Source organism: Aegilops tauschii, chromosome 7 (assembly GCF_002575655.3).
Source record: "Aegilops tauschii subsp. strangulata cultivar AL8/78 chromosome 7, Aet v6.0, whole genome shotgun sequence".
In the NCBI taxonomy this organism is placed as follows: Eukaryota; Viridiplantae; Streptophyta; class Magnoliopsida; order Poales; family Poaceae; genus Aegilops; species Aegilops tauschii.
The window spans coordinates 101,015,691-101,025,912 of record NC_053041.3 but is presented as its reverse complement, the minus strand read 5'-3'; positions in this window follow the sequence as shown (position 1 = coordinate 101,025,912).

The following is a 10,222-nucleotide window of genomic DNA, read 5'->3' as shown; positions in this document are numbered from 1 at the left end:
TTTCCTTTCAGTGGTCTCTTAGTATTCGCCAGTTTCATGATGGACCAAGGAGAACCAGGCAAAGATCTGCCGATATTGGAGCAGACGCGGGAGGCTGATCCCCACGAGACAGAGAGCTCCAAGAGGATGGAGGCAACCACCGAGCTGACCCCAGATACGCTCACGGCCACTACTGAGATGGTCAACGCCCTGTTTGAGGTTACAACCCCCGTCGCACTACAGGAGCAGTTTTCCCCCTTCGAGGATGTGTCCTCCCTGCTGAGCTGCCCAAGGTGATTTCCTTCTTTGCCAATCTCGATTGTGGTTTTTCATCTAAGTATGTGGTTATTTTTTTAGAAAAGGAAGTATGTGGTGATTAATAATGCAAAATTCTATTAGCTTCAATGCCATGCTATACATAGTGGTTTAAATAACTTGTGTTTCTTATACTGAAAAGTAATTCAGAATTTGTTTCTGTTTCAATTAGAGCCCTGATGCAGACAAGGATTGTGTGGTTGTACATGTCACTCGCTATGAGGCGGACGACCTGAATATACGCACTGGGAAAACATAGTTCTTAGGCTGTTGGATCCTGGAAGCCATTTGCGATTATACCAATGAAGAGTTGTATTCCAGCCTCACTGTTGTCAGGCGTGTTGTCCAGGGTGTACTGAAGCACAAGAAGTTCAAAGCTACTCCTTCGCTTGTGAGGCATACTGTTCTTGTCAAGCTTACGCAGGAAGATGACGTGGCATGCCTCCACAAACAAGTTTATCAGTGGCAAGGTCACAAGGTTGTCTTCATGAAGGTTCACAGGATTGAGCTGCTGCGGGACGTCCTCGATGATGTTCATGGCAAGGTCCGTCTTGTGTCCAGCCCAAATTAGATCGAGGCATTAAATAGTTGCCCCAGCTAGTGTTTAATAGTAGTTTGGATTGTGTCTAATTATCCGAACCTTGCCTATTATCGACCCCTCTGGGGCTAGTACTCTGTTTGAATCCGTCTATGGGAACTGCTGCTACTTTTGTGTGCCCATGAATCATGTGAGAACCATCGTAATTGTTGCCGAAACAGATGCGTCCTCACTAGTTTTTTCATGAATATGGCATGGTAAGACATAAGTTGTCACGGTTTATCATACGAGCAGTGTGTGTTTTGATGAAATAGAGCACTCGTTCGAGAACCGTGCGCCGACGTATACATACGTACTTGTAAACACTGTTGGTGCTACCCCACTTGTAAGCAGTTGTGCAAAACACGGCACATTGGCTCAGCTCGCTTCAACACTAGGCTATTGACCAGCTAACAATCAACAATCTGTTGTCTGACATATAATCAACTATGTATCTTGTTACAGTGGTTCATGCAGTTAATTGAGGCCACAATGTAATAAATTCCAAACGTTCACACGCTAGTCCAGCGCTCATGTGGAACACTCACGTTAAACTCGTCTTCATAAAAAACTTGAAAATCATAAGTTAAGCAATTTTATACATCTCAATGATTCATAGAACATAACAAACATATACTAGTTCACAGCAAAAGACAAAGTTGTGAGAAGGTTTACAAATCAGGAAAAAACAAGCAAGGCTTCTCTGAGCAAAGGGCCTCCCGGCAGGCTTAAATTTCCTGGAGTTCACTCTGGTTTTTTCTTCTTGCCACCATTCAGGGTTAGGTTGTCTCATTCCAGAATAACCAATTATAATTGTGGTCTCAGCTGGAATGCTGAACTGAACCATGCAGTGTACTGACCAGCTGAAATGCTTGTGCATTCCACTAAATTTAAGCACCGCTATTTGCAGAAATAAGCAGACCACAATGCCTCTGGTCCGCGCACCTGTCCAAAAAACCGCCGTGCAGCCGTGCCAGCTAGTCCTCGGTCCATGGATGAACTGGTAGAAAGTGCATTCTGGACTAGGGTACAGTTGTTTTCGCTCGTCCCTGCACTGCAATCAGGAAGTAAAACGTACGAATCAGCTTCTTTTAGATTGCGTTGGTCATTCTACCTTAGTTACTAGTACCAATGTAGGGATACCTTGAAGACAGGAGGTTAGACGATGACAACGAGGGATAGCCATCTCATTTTGCGCAGTTGTACTAAAACTGAGGTGTGTGCTTTTGATTGCGCGGATAGAAACGATACGGAGACAGACATCCCTGTTTGTGCAAATACAAAATACGGTTATTTAAATAGTGACAGATATTACTACTTTCCCCCATTTCCTCTTAGAACCAAGTCCTAGATTCATGCTACAGCTTTCCCACTTTCTTCCCTGTTTGAACCAACGCTTTGAGTCGACTGTATGAACTAGCTTTACTTCTAATAATAGTAGAAGTATAGGTGGCTTTGGAACAGCGGACGGAAGTAGAAAAGGATCCACACGAAGGGAGCTGGGGCAGTAGAGCAAGGCAGGTTTCGAAGGAATATATACCTGAGGGTCGTCGGCATGTGGCAAAGATGGCGTCGGGAGGCCGCATCTTGGCCACAATACCGCAGGGAGGAAGAAGGGGTCGGAGGCCCTCCCATGCCGGCGCTCTCTCGGAGAGAACGGCACGGCCGCCGATCGGGACGCGCGGGCAGCCGTTGGTCTCCTCCCTCGCCGCCGATGACAGCGTGAACGATGCACCTACACCCCTGCCCCGGTCGAGGTTGTCCGGCCAGATTTGTGACCAGCCGTGAGCTGAGAGAGAGTGTGGCCGCCTATGTGTTGCTTAGATCTGGAGAGCATGAGAGAGTGCACGAGAGGAACCCTAGTAAAGCAAGCGCTAAGGCTCCTGCTTTTATATATAGTGGAGTGATTTTGTTGTACTAGCTTCAAAAAAATGCGCTCCTACGTGTACCCGCGAGTGGGTGTGAGAGAACTAGTGCGTGCGTGCACCGCTTCTCTTCGTGAGAGTACAATATACTATGCCCAAAGAACGTTCGCCGCAAGAGTAATAGTATAAGTGTGTGACGTGTGAGCTAAAATAAAATGTGCGCGCCGTCTTTTGTTTTTTAGAAGTTCTGAGGGTAGGGTGTGAAGAGCACATATGTGCGTGACGTCTACCTGCAGATAGACGGTGGGTGCGACGTGTGAGTCTGCGAGAGGACTCGGGAGAGTCGTGACTCGTGAGGGTGCGTATGCGTGAGAGAGAGGGGGGCACGTATCAATGCAATGCATGTGTCCGTAAATCATTATCCGACAAACGTTCGCCACAAGCCTTTTCCTGATGAACGCCGGCAGAACCGTTAGATCGGCATCCGACAGTGTCAGTTTTGCCATGTCATTTAACAGAACAGCCACTCCTCCTACACACAAATCTTCCACGTGAGTGTTAGCAACTGCCGTATGCTCCCTCCGTTTCGAAATGCAGTGCATATAGCTTTATTCAAAATTCGAACCTCGCAAACTTTTACCGAGTTTTCGTGTACCAAATTGCACATGTAGAATACCATGTATATATCATTTCATTCATCTTCGAGAGGTAACTATAAAGATGGGTGAGGGGTCTACAAAGAAAGACAATCATATCACCCGCAGCAATTTCAAGCATCCTTTAGTGTCGAGGAATATCATAGGAACTCTATATGATATGATTTTATAGGATTTTTTCCTTTAGAGCCAATTGGTTCATAGGAATAGATTCATATACTCCACATTTCAAAGGAAATAAACATGATATCATTTCTATAGCTTTAGAGCCACTTGGTTCATATGAATGGATTCCTATACTCCCTTAATTTCAAAGGAAAATAAACATTAGCGTATATTCAATAGAAAAGTTCCTATGATATGAACCAAATTACATCTCTTTTCTAATCCCTCCTCATAGGAATTGAGATACATGTCATCTCTAGATTCAATAGAAAAGTTCCTATGATGTGAACCAAATGACATCTCTTTTCCAATCCTTACTCATAGGAATTGAGATGCTCCATGTCATCTCTTTCCCTACAACTTCCATGTATGCATCTTCTATTCCTAAATAGATAGTACAACCCACTAGTAGCTTTTTTTCCAAAACATGCAACTATGGCACAAGAACTATATAGTGTGCCAATAACTTTGAAAGATGGTCGCTGGATGAAGCTAACCCGACAGTGCAGAGATAGGCAAATCCGAGCACTACTGGCCATTGGATATCATCAACATTCCACCAGATCTGCCACATGTACAATTTAGAAGACTCCATGGTTGAACTTAAGCATAATGCACAAACCTCAAAACACAAGCACTTCTCCTTTGTTCTAGAATCTTCTGTATCATAATTGATTATTTTTTCTAAATGAATTGCCATTATTTGTTTTTTACTTTATGATTTACAATGCACAACCCCATGAAACTTAACATTTTTATAAAAATAATTGATTTTGAATGAGATGAACTATAAGAACTAAATGAACATCTACATCATGCATATATGACTCAAAGCTTTACATGCTATAGTGTGTTTTTATTCGTAATTTGGTTTCGAAATCTCATGCGTTCAATACATGTGTACCTTACTAGTTTTGAGTAGAGTAGCAAATTTCACGCGGCCCCGGGTATATAAAAATCAGGGCCCATGCATCATTGCCTTTCGGTTGAACCTACGTCCACAATTTTTTGTACGTACTATATCTCCACTGGTCCTCGAACCCAAAATGCTGCCTCGTTCCCGTAAAACCAAGCGGCCCACACATATTTAAGGCGTCGACTCGAACCCGTTTACTACAACGTGGCCTCGAACGCCGTAGTACTCCTACAAACCCTACCGCCGCACTCATCATCGGTTTTCTTCAAGAGGACGAGGGAGAAGCTGATTTGTAGTGGAGGCGCTTTCAAAAAAAAGGATCTGTAGTGGAGACCCCTACCCTAGGGTGCCCTAGGTAGCTACCGCACACATCATCGTTTTCTCTTTTCTTTATGCTCTTGCGCCCTAGAGTGAAATGATGGTTGCTTCGTCCGTCCAGCTTAATGCGGGAAAGGTGGGGCTTTGTGATTTGACCCCTCATCGCTCATTTTCTACTACTGCGGCGCTACGACCGGGGTGCCTCCAATTCCATTCGCTGCTCTGAACTGTAATTTGGTGCATTGCACATGGGACAAGACGGTGGATGAGCCACATGTCGGCCAAAGGGGTCCTGTTAAGTGTGTCGCCATTTCGTGTGCGGACTGGCCCTGCTTGAGTTGCTACGCCAACACGACAGGAGCAGCCTACCACTTGGTTTTGCTCCTTGGTGAATCCCGACTATATTGATCTAAAAAGATACGTGCTGAACTACCCTCTCCGTCTCGGTTTTTTTATTTTTAGGCGTCTCGGTTTATAGGGCCTGCACGTAGTTCTAGGTCATCCATTTGACTAACTAAATATGAGTTACTATGTCACAAAAAGTATATCATTGGATTCTTAAGCGGATGTAGTTGTATTTAAAAGTCGAGGGCGGGGCTTTTCCTGCGCGGTAGGCGGGGCAGTTCCGCCTAGTCGGTTCGACAGAGACGCGAGAAGACGAGGGAGTAGGCTGCTGCAAACGTAGGGCTGTGTGATTTGACAGCGAGTTACTGCTGGACAGGTGGGGCCCCGTGATTTGACTTGCCATTATCATTTTAACTGCGCTACGACCGGCGTGAGTCTCCCGATTCCTGACCACCTCCATACAGGTGCCTCTCCCAATGCTCCACCATGTAGTAGAGGCTGGCTCTTGCATGAGAGCCCACTTCTCCACTTTTTCCTTGCCTCTCTTTCCTCCACATATGCAAAAATGCCATGTAAAGCGCACTATTGTACTTACTTTTACTTGCTCCTACAGGTGCTTAAGCTTGCCACATAGGCATAAAGTCTGATGTGGCAAGTTAATCAAGAGAGAGAGACTAGTTTGGTGACCCAAGGAAGAAATGGTGCTAAGCGCGTGTACCTAGGTGAAAAGACAATTTTGAGTCTATAGCTAATTAAATGAAGCAAACTTAGCAACACCATTTCATTGGAAGAGGTCACTCCTTGGCAAATGCAATAAATACTGGTACTCCCTGTGTCCCATAATATAAGAACGTTTTTGGCACTACACTAGTGTCAAAAACATTCTTATATTATGGGGCGGAGGGAGTACGAAGAAAGAGATAGAGAGGAGTAAAAAAAATTACACTTATAGCCAACCTTATAGCCAACCTTGTTGTAGTATGAGTGACTAAGTGATGACTATGTATGACATGCCAACATCAGATAGCCTAACGCACCGTGTTAAATCTCCAAGGGCGCGACCACGCGAGCGACGCGACGGTCGTGGTAGGCGCGACCATGATACGGGCTGCTGGCAGCCCTTGGATCTGAGATCAAACGGTCGCATGCTAAGTTGCTGAAAATTTGTAGAATAACCCTCCAGGATAGGATATTCACCCATAGGTCTAGAATCACGCCATGCAACCGTTCGATCTCAGATCCAAGGGCTCTCGGAAGCCCGTATCATGGGAGAATGGAAAGCCACTACCCTGCCGTTCGCACGCTGGCAGTTCGCTCCTAATCGTCCCCGCACGTCCTTCAATACTACGGCGGTTCACTCCTAGTCGTCCCGTCCATTCACATTACGGCAGTTCCACTAATCCTAACCCTCCTCCCAAATCCATGGCGTCCCAAATCTCCACGATCAGCGGTGAGTACAAGGTTAGAACCATCACCAGCGGTGAGTTTGACGTCATCTACACCAGTTCTTCCGCGACGGTGGAAGGATGCCTTTCTCGCTTCAGACGCATGTTCGAAAACTCAGATGATGAGTGGGTCGCTGGGCTAGATGTTGAGTACACCACAGTCCTAGGACGAGAGAAGGATCTAAAGGACTAAGAGAGGAAGAAGCCCGCCGTGATCCAGGTTTGCGTACATAATGTTTGCTTGGTTTACCACATATGCCATGCCGACGTTGAGTGCCAGGATTTTAAGAACTTCCTCAAGGATAAAACAGTGAAATTCGTTACTGTAGACTTTAAGAACGACAAAGAAGTCCTGGGTCGGATAGGCCTCGTTGTAGGCAACCCCTTCGACCTCCAGAAGAATCGGCTGGTGCCCTCTCGTCAGCCTTCAATGCTGACCCTGGCAGGAGCCATGGTTCATCCTTCGTACCGTAAACTGGAGAAACCTCATTACATGTTTCATCGTCATGCATGGCAGCGGAATGTACTAGGTATAGACCAAATCCAGTACGCTGCAATGGATGGCTACCTTTGTTTCAATATCTACAAGGGTTGGATGAAGAGCAACAGCCAAGTGTGCGGTTCAAGCAAAGAAGTATCAGCCAAGAGGAAGAGGGACAAGGACGAAGTCGAGGACGTGGACAAGGGCTCCGAGTAAGGTGGCAGTGTCGTTGCTCATGGTGGTTCTAAACTTCTAATGCAGTGTCTACCGGATTAGTTGCATAGTTTAATTTCAGGTGTGCTTAGTTTAATTTGAGGGGTGTGTTGTGCTGAGCCCCCAGCAGAACTATGTTATGTTTCTTCTCGTTACTTTAACTCTTCAGTATGTACATACTACTAGTATTTCTTTAATAGAATTTAGCACCCCAATTAAGCACGTACTAGCTTTTTTAATAGTACTATATGCATAATTTGGCGACGAGCGCTCTCTATATGTACCACCTTTTTTTTAATTTCAATTTTTGCTCCATGGCGCAATCCATCGATAGTACTACTGTACAAAAGTATACATTTTTAAAAGGCTAGAGTACTGTTCATCACATATATAGCCAGTTAAATTCTCAACCTAGAATGACGTGCATGCCATGTAGTAAACCGATACGGAGGAAGTATAGTAAAAATGAGGTGATTTTACCGAGCGATCGGCGGGGGAGCATGGCCTGATGCGGTCCCATGTGTCATGATGTACCAAGGCGATGCGCGTGTCCCTCTTGAGGCAGAAGCAATACTACGTGCTTTGAGATGATGGCGAACCGAAGTGTGAAATAATGGTTGCTTCGTCCGTCTGGGAAGGTGCGGCATTGTGATTTGACGTCTCATTGCTCATTACTACTACTGGGCCGGTACGAGTGGGGTGCGTCCCCCCTGCTGTTCTGCACTATTATTTGGTGCTTGACACGTCGACCCGGTTGCTATATGTCCCACATGTCGGTGACAGGAAGTACATAATTCATGAAAGGGAGCGTCGACGGAGGAGTATACTACATAATTAATGCCTCGGTAAACATAACTTCTTGAGAAAAACGAGCGTACTAATTACTTGTGCAAACTACGAAATTAATTCGACCACTCACCGTCTACCTTAGTTGGAGAGATTTTGAAATTGAGCCACAAACTAGAAAAGAGGGAGTAGTAACTTTTGTCTCGATTACTATTTGTGGCCTTGTATAGATGCAAAATGTATTTTTTTATAGTGGCCTTGTATAAGTAAATGGAGGGAGTACTAACCAAAGTACGTAGTAGGGACGAGGAGTAAACGGAGGGAGTAGTAAAATTTTCTCCTCGTGCTGCGAGCCACCGCGCGCGTGGGCGAGGGAGCGGGCGTAAAGGCGTACAGTAGTAGTAGTAGTAGTAGTACTACTACTACTACTCGTAAGCAAGCTTCACCTCATCCTGCGAGCCACCGCGCCCGTGGGCGGGGGAGACGACATACTAAGCAAGCTTCTCCTCGTTCTGCGAGTTGACGGGACACATCAAAAGTACTCCAGTGTATAGAGCCTTGCCTCTAAGGTAGGCCCCACATGGTTTGCCTCTTTTTTTAATTTAACATAACGCGTCAAGTCGCAATTTGTTTGTTCACCCGTGGTAGACGATCCTCCCTCCACCAAGTGGACAACCAGTACACGTGCCAAATTACCACGTGGGCTGCCTTTTTCGTACAGAAATGAGCTCCACCGTGTACCCGCGCGGGTGTGGTTGGGAAAGAGACGGGAGTACGTGCGCCGTGCGTGCACCTCTTCTCTTCGTGCACGTCCCCCACCTACGTGGGTGTGTGTGAGAGAGATACAAACCTAGACATAATGCTCCGTCCATCCCCATGCCTCCGCCCAGTCGGACCACCAGTCACCACCACGCCCCACTCCTCCTCACCTTATCTCTCATCTTTCTCCCTCCATTTTAATATACAAGGGGCCACTATCAAAATTACAATTTGCAGATATACAAGGCCACTAACACTAATCGATGCAATATTAATAGTGTTTGCCTCGTGGTACTAGCAAAGGAGGACATTAATTATCCCTTGCATGCATGCGGGAGTTTGTAAAAAAATGCATCTTGATGTTCCGTGCAATGCACGGGCATCTTGCTAGTCCATGAGAACAACACATGGAAAAATTCCACGGCGAACGAGGGATTTGAATCTGTTGGGAGGGGCTGTTTGGATCTTGCCCGGGGTAGCCAAAATATTGGCGACCCTTTTGTCCACCGGTGCCTTTGCCACCGATGAACGAGGAATGGCTCGGGTGCTCATGCTGTCATGCATCCTCCAGCGCGCATGTTGGAGACGAGCTCGCACGAGCTGTGTTTTTTGTCCCACAACGCCGCCCGAGCCGCCCGCAGACCGACCGGCGACCCGCAAATTACGCCATCCAACCATAGCCGCACACATTATGACAGCAACTCAAGCAACCGGACGAAATTCACGCAAACACGTAGACAAACTGATATTTCATATAAACAACGACGGAAATCATATAAAATACTGGATTTTCATACAAACATGACGGATTTCATTACATTCAAATGAACTACACGGTGCTAGTTCTGGACAGCACAGGTATGTAATACCTGGCCTAAATGGTCGCCCGCCGATCGATTTGTGTTCCTCATGTCCGGCAGCATGATCACCGGACTGCCGGGAGCCTCGGAGGTATATGCTTCAGCGCAAAGGACTGCTCGCTTCCCCACTGCCCAACTGATATCATTGGCTGGTGCCGAAGATGATGGTGGCCGGCACCGGTTCGAGTTCATCACCGGCCACTACTTCGCCATGGCCGGCACCAGCTCGAGTTCATCCTAACATTCCCCCTCTTCCGTGGAGCCCATGCGGGGTCGACGAAGGTCCTCGCAACAAAAGGATCCAGCAAGGCACCTGCTGTGTACCCCGGCGTCGCCTCCGCGGTGGCCTTCATGGGACCCAAGTGGCGGCAGTCTCCCGTGTTCTACTTCTCCTCGATGATGGCGGCGGACGCGGAGGCACTGGCCACCGACTCGTCGCTCTCCACGCACCCGGCTTTTGTCGCTGCTTGCATGGCACGGCCACCGGCATGGGAGTCTCGGCCACAGAAACGGGAGACGCGGTACGAGGCGGCGGCGTGGAC